Raw genomic sequence first — 8,740 nt, forward strand, 5'->3', positions numbered from 1 at the left:
TACACAAAGTTTCGTAAGAACGAAAACTTTCAGTGTGTAACTTGTATTAAACTTCTGACAGACAGACAGTTATGTTAAGATTTGTGCCCACGGGTGAACATTCCCGTCGTTTGCCTTAGCAACAAAAATCGCACCAGATACATTATTTATAATAAATAAGATCGACTACTGCAGGTAAAAGTTCTATTAATGAGAATGACCAGGAATCATTTTGAAAACAAAACGAGAAATAAATGTGGGAAGTAGATGTGAACTTCATACCTTTCTCTTCACAGATCACGACGGTATTAGCTGTGCTAGGGCATCAACATGGCATCCAAGCCTCCACATATGGTACACACTGTCTAAAGCTGTATCTAAAAGCGTCATTTATTTGATATTTAACTACGATAAATTGTATCAAAACGATGCGCTTATGATAGGACACCATTGTGCCATAGCATAGGAACTGTGTATTTTCATAGTTATAACACTAAAAACATCTGATATTGCTTCCTGTCATTTTATTGTAACAAAATTGTAGCGAAAAGACGCGTTTTGAGAGATCCTCAATCTGCTGAGGCTTAGGAATAGCTTATATTCATGCCAAATACTCTATATCGAAAAAATATAGCAAATACCAAGTAACTCCATACAATATGATGTCTCCTAAGGTCTGCTTGTGACGCAAAATGTCACCTCTCACTGGCCACATTCTTCTTCACGAGGCAAAATCTGACACGTCAGAATCTTCACTTCACACTCCGCAATCTTGTGAGATGGACTCCCACAGGGGCGCACGAGAATACGGGCTGCACAACGAACTTGTGACGTCATACTAGTCGCCTATGCCGTCACAATTTGCGAACGCTCGGCTTCGTGCAGAGCTCACGAGAAATCAGTATGTCAGTGAAAAGGTACTCACTAGAGGCCTTAACTTTGTCATTCCATACCGAGAGTTTGCACCCATTTAAACGCCCGGTTAAGAATTATTAAACGCGTCTCAAATTATTCGTCGCTCCACGCCAAAGTCATGGCTGTGACGTACGTGCACTAGTGGCCTGTCCTCCTGGCGATGATGTCACCAGCTTCACACCCATGAAAAGACGGCTTAAGGCTCCAAATACTTACAGCCTTTGAGAATCAAATATGAGGTTTACTATTCACGGCAAGTGAATGATCTACGCGAATCGCGCGATCAGAAGACAACCGCCTGCCACCGTCTGTAGAACACGGCGATACGCTACAGCCCACATGCTGCATAACACGCCAACATGCTCCATTGAGTAACACGCCAACGTGCTCCACTGTTATTCTGCATTGTTAGTATGTCTCCCTCATTCTCCCGCTCGTCTGAATCCTATAGTCCCTTCCTTGTTGTGGTTTGGCTACTACTAGTTGTAACTGATACTTGCTCACATGTGAAACCTGATATTGTTTAATAGTGCACATTTCCCCCTGATTTCAGGAGTTTGCAAATATTTGACGTAGGATACATTTCAGTTAATGAATAAAATTACGGGTACTCTTTTTATGATTGTAGTAAGCCTACGATACTTCCTTTTCAAATATAACCCCATAAAATCTTTGAAAAAAATGGTTCAAATCGCTCTGAGCACTATGGGACTTAACATCCGAGGTTATCAGTCCCCTAGAACTTGGAACTACTTAAACCTAACTAAACTAAGGACATCACACATACATGCCGAAGTCAGGATTCGAACTTGCGACCGTAGCGGTCGCGCGTTCCAGACTGAAGCGCCTAGAACCGCTCGGTCACAACGGCCGGCTAAAATCTTTGATTTTACGTCTGTAAGTAGGGTCGAGTCACATGCTTTAAAGGCCTTATCTACTGTGGGTTGCACTTGACATGTTGTATTGGGTGTGGGTCACGTGAGGTGAACCATCACAACATGTTTCCTCGAACAAACATTCACATATACCAGGAAGCTATGATGTCCTACCTACTACTGCTTCCTAGGTAGAGCTGATTCATTGCTTACACTGATCCCCACCATTTTTAATGGTAATCAACTAGTTACTCTCCTTTATCCTATGTTTCCTCACTTTTTCTTACAAAATGCTCTGAATTAACTATCCATGTTTCATTTGTCACCGCGTACTCGCCTTACAAAAACGCCCTTAATTCACTATCCACGTTTCCTTTGTCACTGCGTACTCGTCGGTGCCCTAATCAATGATCAACACGCGGCCACGGTTTGGGATGCACACAACAACTGGCGTGTACGACGGAACCTGCAGCAAATTTCCCGTGGGCGGAGCGGACGAGCGCTGCAGGCGTATCTGTGGGCAGCGGCAGCAGCGCCACCTTAATTAGAAGCGGGGGTGGCGGACAATGGCGCGTCAAGTGTGGCCGTCCAATCGACAAGCGCGCTCCTACTGTACTCCACTGTGCTGTATACCGACAGCAGAGTCCTCCTGTCCTGACCTTCTGTACACACTGTCCCCTTACCGTTTGCTTATCTCTCTTTGGACGGTTCGAGTCCACGCCTACGTTTACCGTTACAGAAACACACACACTGTGCCTCAGTAGTCTGCAGTTGCTCGTACCGTTCCATCCTGATACACATTACAGTCGTTAAACGTCTCATTTTTAACGTCAACCGTTGAGGCACGACAATCAGGGAGAACTATTTTTAACCCCTGAAACCCGGCTACTCAATGGAAGTAGTTCTTATTCTGACGGCCGTAGTGGCCGAGCGGTTCTAGGCGCTCAGTCCGGAACCGCGCGACTGCTACGGTCGCAGGTTCGAATCCTGCCTCGGGCATGGATGTGTGTGATGTCCTTAGGCTAGTTAGGTTTAAGTAGTTCTAAGTTCTAGCGGACTGATGACCACACATGTTAAGTTCCACAGTGCTCAGCCATATTTTTCTTATTCTCTGATGCTATAAAATGTAGTAGAATGGATGTTCTTGAGGACGCAGACAGGAGTCCGGGCAATGACGGTGTTTCCTTGAGACCGGAAAGATTCTGACCACGAATCAGCACCTTTTTAGAAAGCATCGCTCGTGCGAAACTCAGCTTGCCCTTTCCTCATAGGATATTTTGTGAACTATGAATGAAGACCAACAGGCAGAGTCCATATTTACATTTTTCCGGAAAGCATTTGACGCGGTGCCCCATCGCTGTTAACGAAGGTGCGGGCGTATGGAATAGGTTCCCAGATATGTGAGTGGCTCTAAGACTTTGTAAGTACGTTGTACTCTACGGAGAGTGTATCACAGACAAGAGTATCGTCAGAATGTCCCAGGGAAGTATGACAGGACCGCTGTTATTTTCTATATACATAAATGATCTGCCGGATAGAACGGGCAGTAGTCTGCAGCTATTTGCTGACGATGCTGTGGTGCATGGGAAGCAATCGTCGTCGAGTGACTGTAGGATGATACAAGATGCTTTAGACAAAATTTCTAGTTGGTGCGATGAATGACAGCTGGCTCTAAATATAGAGAAATGTAAGTTAATGCCGACTAATAGGAAAAGAAAACCTGTAATCTTCGGATGCAGCGTCAGTGTGTTGCTTGACGATCACGTCGTTTAAATATCAGGACGTAACGTTGCAAAGTGGTATGAAATGGATGAGCATGGTAGATCAATGGTCGACTTCGGTTTGTTGGGAGAGTTCTGGCAAAGTGTGGTTCGTCTGTAGAGAAGACCACCTGTGAGACACTAGAGCGCCCTATTCTTGAGTACTGCTAGAGTACATGATAATTAATTGGAACCCTCAGCTGCCGACAGGTGTTGTTGATATACCTCGATGGGGACAGCTGAAGGTATGTGACCCTTCCAGGACCCGAACCCGGGATCTCCTGCTCACATGGCAGACGCTCTATTTATCTGAGCCACCGAGGACAAATGAATAACACGACTGCAGGGACTTATCCCTTGCACGCCTCCCGTGGGACCCACATTCCCAGCTGTCCACAATTTACATACGTAATGTTTCTAATAGATATTTGCCCATCCACTCATTACTCACGCCCACTAAGGTGACGATTCCCGTAAGAGTTCGGGCAACCTGTGCGCATTTGCACAGATGAAGGTCAATGGTCGGGTATCCTTTAACTAGAAACATTACGTATGTCAATTGTGGACAGCTGGCAATGTGGGTCGCACGGGAGGCATGCAAGGGGTAAGTCTCTGCAGTCGTGCTATTCATGTGTGTCCTCGGTGGCTCAGATGGATACAGCGTCTGCCATGTAAGCAAGAGGTCTCGGATTCGGGTCCCGGTCGGGGCGCACATTTTCAGCTGTTCCCATCGAGGTATATCAACAACACCTGTCGGCAGCTGAGGGTTTCAATTAATTATAATTTATTCTAGAGAACCTGCACGGCCGTCAATGGTATCTATTCTTTCCAGAACGGTTACTATCTTCATATATACTGCTAGAGTGTTTGGGATCCACACCAGGTGCGATTAACGGAACACATCAAAACAGTTCGGTAGGACTGAACCACGTGCAAGTATTATGAAGATGGTTTGGGAACTGATCAGAATCCGTAGGAGGAAGGTGACGTTCTTTTCGAGGGTAACTACTGATAAAATTTAGAGAACTGAATTTTGAAGCTGACTGCAGAATAATTCTACTACCGCCAACGCATACACAGGGGCAAATGTGTATAGTTTTAAAATGGTTCCAATGGCTCTGAGCACTATGGGACTTAACATCTATGGTCATCATCAGTCCCCTAGAACTTAAAACTACTTAAACCTAACTAACCTAAGGACATCACACAACACCCAGTCATCACGAGGCAGAGTAAATCCCTGACCCCGCCGGGAATCGAACCCGGGATGTATAATTTTAGATATTTCTATTCGTGACTGAGGATCGTGTACTGAACAACATTACATCAGAATTTACGCAATTTCTTAACTAATAATTATAGCTATAGTCATGTTTTTAGGTTAGGTAATGCCTCCATATAGATGCGGCGAGAGCGAGCCATTAATGTATGTTTTTGAAACTTCCTGGCAGATTAAAACTGTGCGCCCGACCGAGACTAGAACTCGGGACCTTTGCCTTTCGCGGGCAAGTGCTCTACCAAGCACTTGCCCGCGAAAAGTAAAGGTCCCGAGTTCGAGTCTCGGTCGGGCGCACAGTTTTAATCTGCAGGAAGTTTCATATCAGCGCACACTCCGCTGCAAAGTGAAAATCTTATTCTGCAATGTATGTTTTTCCCTCTGCATCAGGTCAGGTATTAGAAGTTTGGGCGCGTGGACACAAAACGTTCGTCTATACTGATAGGCGTATTGCACTTAATGGTGTATAACAGTCAAGCAGTTAAGTTCGTGGCGTCTTTGTGGGATGACTGTTCGTCGCAGAGGTGAAACAACCTACACACTGATGAGTGTACACAGACTGAAGTGAGAGAAGTCAAGGAACAGCGATATGCATATGTACAGATGCCGGTATTAATGAGTACACAAGGTATAAAAGGGTAGTGCATTGATGGTGACTTTTGTACTCATGTTCCCGACGTCTTTATGGCCGTACGACCGGTATTGCCAGACTCTGAATGCGGAATGGGACACTCCATTTCAGAAACCGTCAGGGAACTCAATATTCCGAGATACACAGTGCCAAGAGTTTGTCGAGAACACCAAATTTCAGTCATTTCCTCTCACCATGGACAATGCAGTGGCCGACGGCCTTCACTTAACGACCGAGTGCGGTGGCGTTCGCGCAACGCTGTCAGTGCTAAGAGGCAAGTTACACTGCGAGAAATAACCACAGAAAACAGTATGGGACTTACGACGAACGTATCGGTTGCGACAGTGCGGCGAAATCTGGTATCAGTGTGCTATGGCAGCAGACGACCGACGCGAGTGCCTTTGCTAACAGCACGACATCGCCTGCAGCGCCTCTCCTTGGCTCGTGACCATACCAGTTGGACGGTAGACGACTGTAAAACCTTGGTCACGGGGTGAGTCCCGATTTCACTTGGTAAGAGTTTCACTTGGTAGTGTTCGACTATGGCACAGACCCCTACGGAGCCTTGAACCCGAGCTGTCAACGTGGCACCGTGCAAGGCGGTAGTGGCTCCATTATGATGGAGACGCTGTTTATAAGAAATAGACTGGGTCTTCTGACCCAACTTAACCGATCATTGACGAAATCTTTCTATTCGACTGCTTCCAGACCACTTAAGCCCTTCGTCGACCTCATGTTCCCAAACAACGATGTCATGCCACCGGCCTATAATTGTTCCCGATTGGTTTGCAGAACATTCTGGAGAATTCAAGCGAATGATTTGGCCATCCAGGTCACCCGACATGAATGCCATCGAACATTTATGGGACATCATCGAGCGGTCAGTTCGTGCGCAACATCCTGGACCGGCTATACTTTCGCGATTATGCACAGGACTGTCAACGACTTGTTAAGTTCATACGAAGTCGAGCTGATGCGCTTCACTGGGCAAAAGGAGGTCCACCTCGATTAGGAAGTATCCAATGACTTGTCACCTCAGTGTATAATGGAACCACACAAACATATACGCACTTACATCTGTTACACCCTATATATTATCATTTTCAGGAGAAACTCTTTACAATGGAAGGAAATTCGTGTTAGTGTCTTTCGGCATTTTTTACAGGAAAACTGATTATACTACGCTCACCATACTACTGCAACGTAAGTTTAATTATTATAAAACACACAATTAACGCGGATCTCATTAATGACAGTATCCCTGAGCGTCTCCTCGATAGCCGATTAAAACATGTGTCCTCAGCAATGGTAAACACCGTTCCACTTTTATCCATAGTTCAAAGTATCGACTTGTGGAAACTCCTTGTCAACGCACAGAGCAGTGCTGTGACGATAGGCTATGGGCAGCTTAAAAATGGGAGTAATATATTTACACGCCAAGTTAACACGCAGTAACAACAGTCGATCGGTGGGCTTCCAGCTGCTCCATGAACAGGGCATCTCGCCCGCCTTTCATCCTATGTCCTCCCTTTCTTCTTGCTTGTCCCTTACTAGCCTTCGTTGGGCTTTGGCAAACCTTAGGATTTTCTTCCCCTGAATTTTGCGCGGTAGGCCATCTCTGATGTACAGTTACGTAGATCTGTGTGTTCGATGAAAAGGGACTGATGACCTAATAGTTTAATCCATTTAATCATCCAACCAACCAACCAACCAACCCAACCCAACCAGGTTCCACAGCAACATACTAGTTTGCGTAAGAAATGAATCCCTTTACAAAACTACGGAAAAACTGACACAATGAGGAAAAGGTGCAATGATTTTTATGGACACATCCTCATAATGAACGCAAATAAGTCAACAAAAATATTTTGACTGTTTCCGCAACAGAAAAACCCACCAAATTAGCTTAAGAAAATGGATGACGACATTCGAGAATCCAAATCACAGAAAATAAGCACAGAGATGAAACTGCAAAAAAGGATGAGAAAGAATGGTTGTAAGTCAAAATGAAAATAAAGCGAACGATCCAAATCTCTGAAGAAACGAAAACAAGATCAGAAAGAATTAATACTGGGCTAATACAACATTAAAAGTTGTACCCAAATTCGGGTGAAACGAAATAATATATTGTGGTGGTGGTGAAGTATAATACATATGGAAAGAAAAGTCAGTGCATATTACCCCTATGATACAGCACTAGCGGACACTGGCTTTATCCCAAATCTGACTGCAAAAAGTCACCACGACCTAAAACTCCATCTTTCGCTCTGTTGGCAACCGAAGTCGCCATTTGGCAAGCAGGACCAATAGTGATTTCCACAGTTAACACAGATGGGGAAAGGGACACAAGGAGCAGTCATTATGCATTCGTCGTTCACGATCTCCTTGGAGTGGGGCTATCACTGCACAGTGACAGTGTTTGGGTTGCATACAGGGGTCCAGTTTGTTGACTGTGGTGTAATGCCTTATTTTTGCTCTCCATGAGAGGGACTTCGTTATGTGTGTTTTGGTGAGCTGGAAGACCAGTCCAACTTCTTTCAGATTACATTGTATTTTTCCAGGGCATTCCAGCTGATACATTCTCCAATATATTTTAATTCCTTTGCAGTCTTTATTCTCCTATTTAAGAATATTTCGGTAGGTTTTTAAGCTTGACACAATCTTGGCCTTTTCGAAGCATTTTCAGAGATCCCTTTTTTCTTTGTTTCTATAGTAATAATACTAGTACTACTACAATGAACATAGCGGATGAGATCACTACGTTGAATTGCATTTTTTATCAGTAGCTGGAGACTTCCCATGGGTCCAGGACTGCATGATGAGTTGGCGGGTCTCAGATCTCAGTGAATTTTTGTAAGAGTCGTCTTAGAAACGTGAGTTACTCATTATTATGGCAGGCCAAATAACTTACTGAATGCTGCGCTATACTAAAAAGTGACACAGCTATACGAGACTATTTTTGAAGATGATCACCAGGTCTACGTGTACAACGTTCGGAACGCCCTATCGAGCATTCAATTCCTTGACGTGCGGAGTTAACGGCGCAGGCATCTAGAGCACTCCTTGTGTAGCCAGGGGGCTACAACGAACAGGGTACATGGCGGCCCCACCACAACGGACTTGCTATCGTGCTGGATATGATGAGCAAGGAATTCCATGGTCCTCGTTGGCGCAGAAAACGACACTGGATAGTGGGTGGAGGAAAATGCACCCAGGAAGGTGTCCTCGTTCAAGAGATGGAGGATGAGCGGACTGCAATGCGACGAAAAATGGAGGTCAAACCCTACAGGGGACCATCACATAA

General features: G+C 45.0%; 1 protein-coding gene across 1 annotated transcript in view; it reads right to left on the reverse strand.

The window, feature by feature from the left end:
• The window catches only part of LOC124788786, a 580,546-nt gene that overhangs the window by 429,193 nt on the left and 142,613 nt on the right, over positions 1-8,740 (reverse strand). The gene's annotated exons all lie outside the window — the stretch shown is intronic.

The sequence above is a fragment of the Schistocerca piceifrons genome, chromosome 3 (genome assembly GCF_021461385.2).
Source record: "Schistocerca piceifrons isolate TAMUIC-IGC-003096 chromosome 3, iqSchPice1.1, whole genome shotgun sequence".
Lineage (NCBI taxonomy): Eukaryota > Metazoa > Arthropoda > Insecta > Orthoptera > Acrididae > Schistocerca > Schistocerca piceifrons.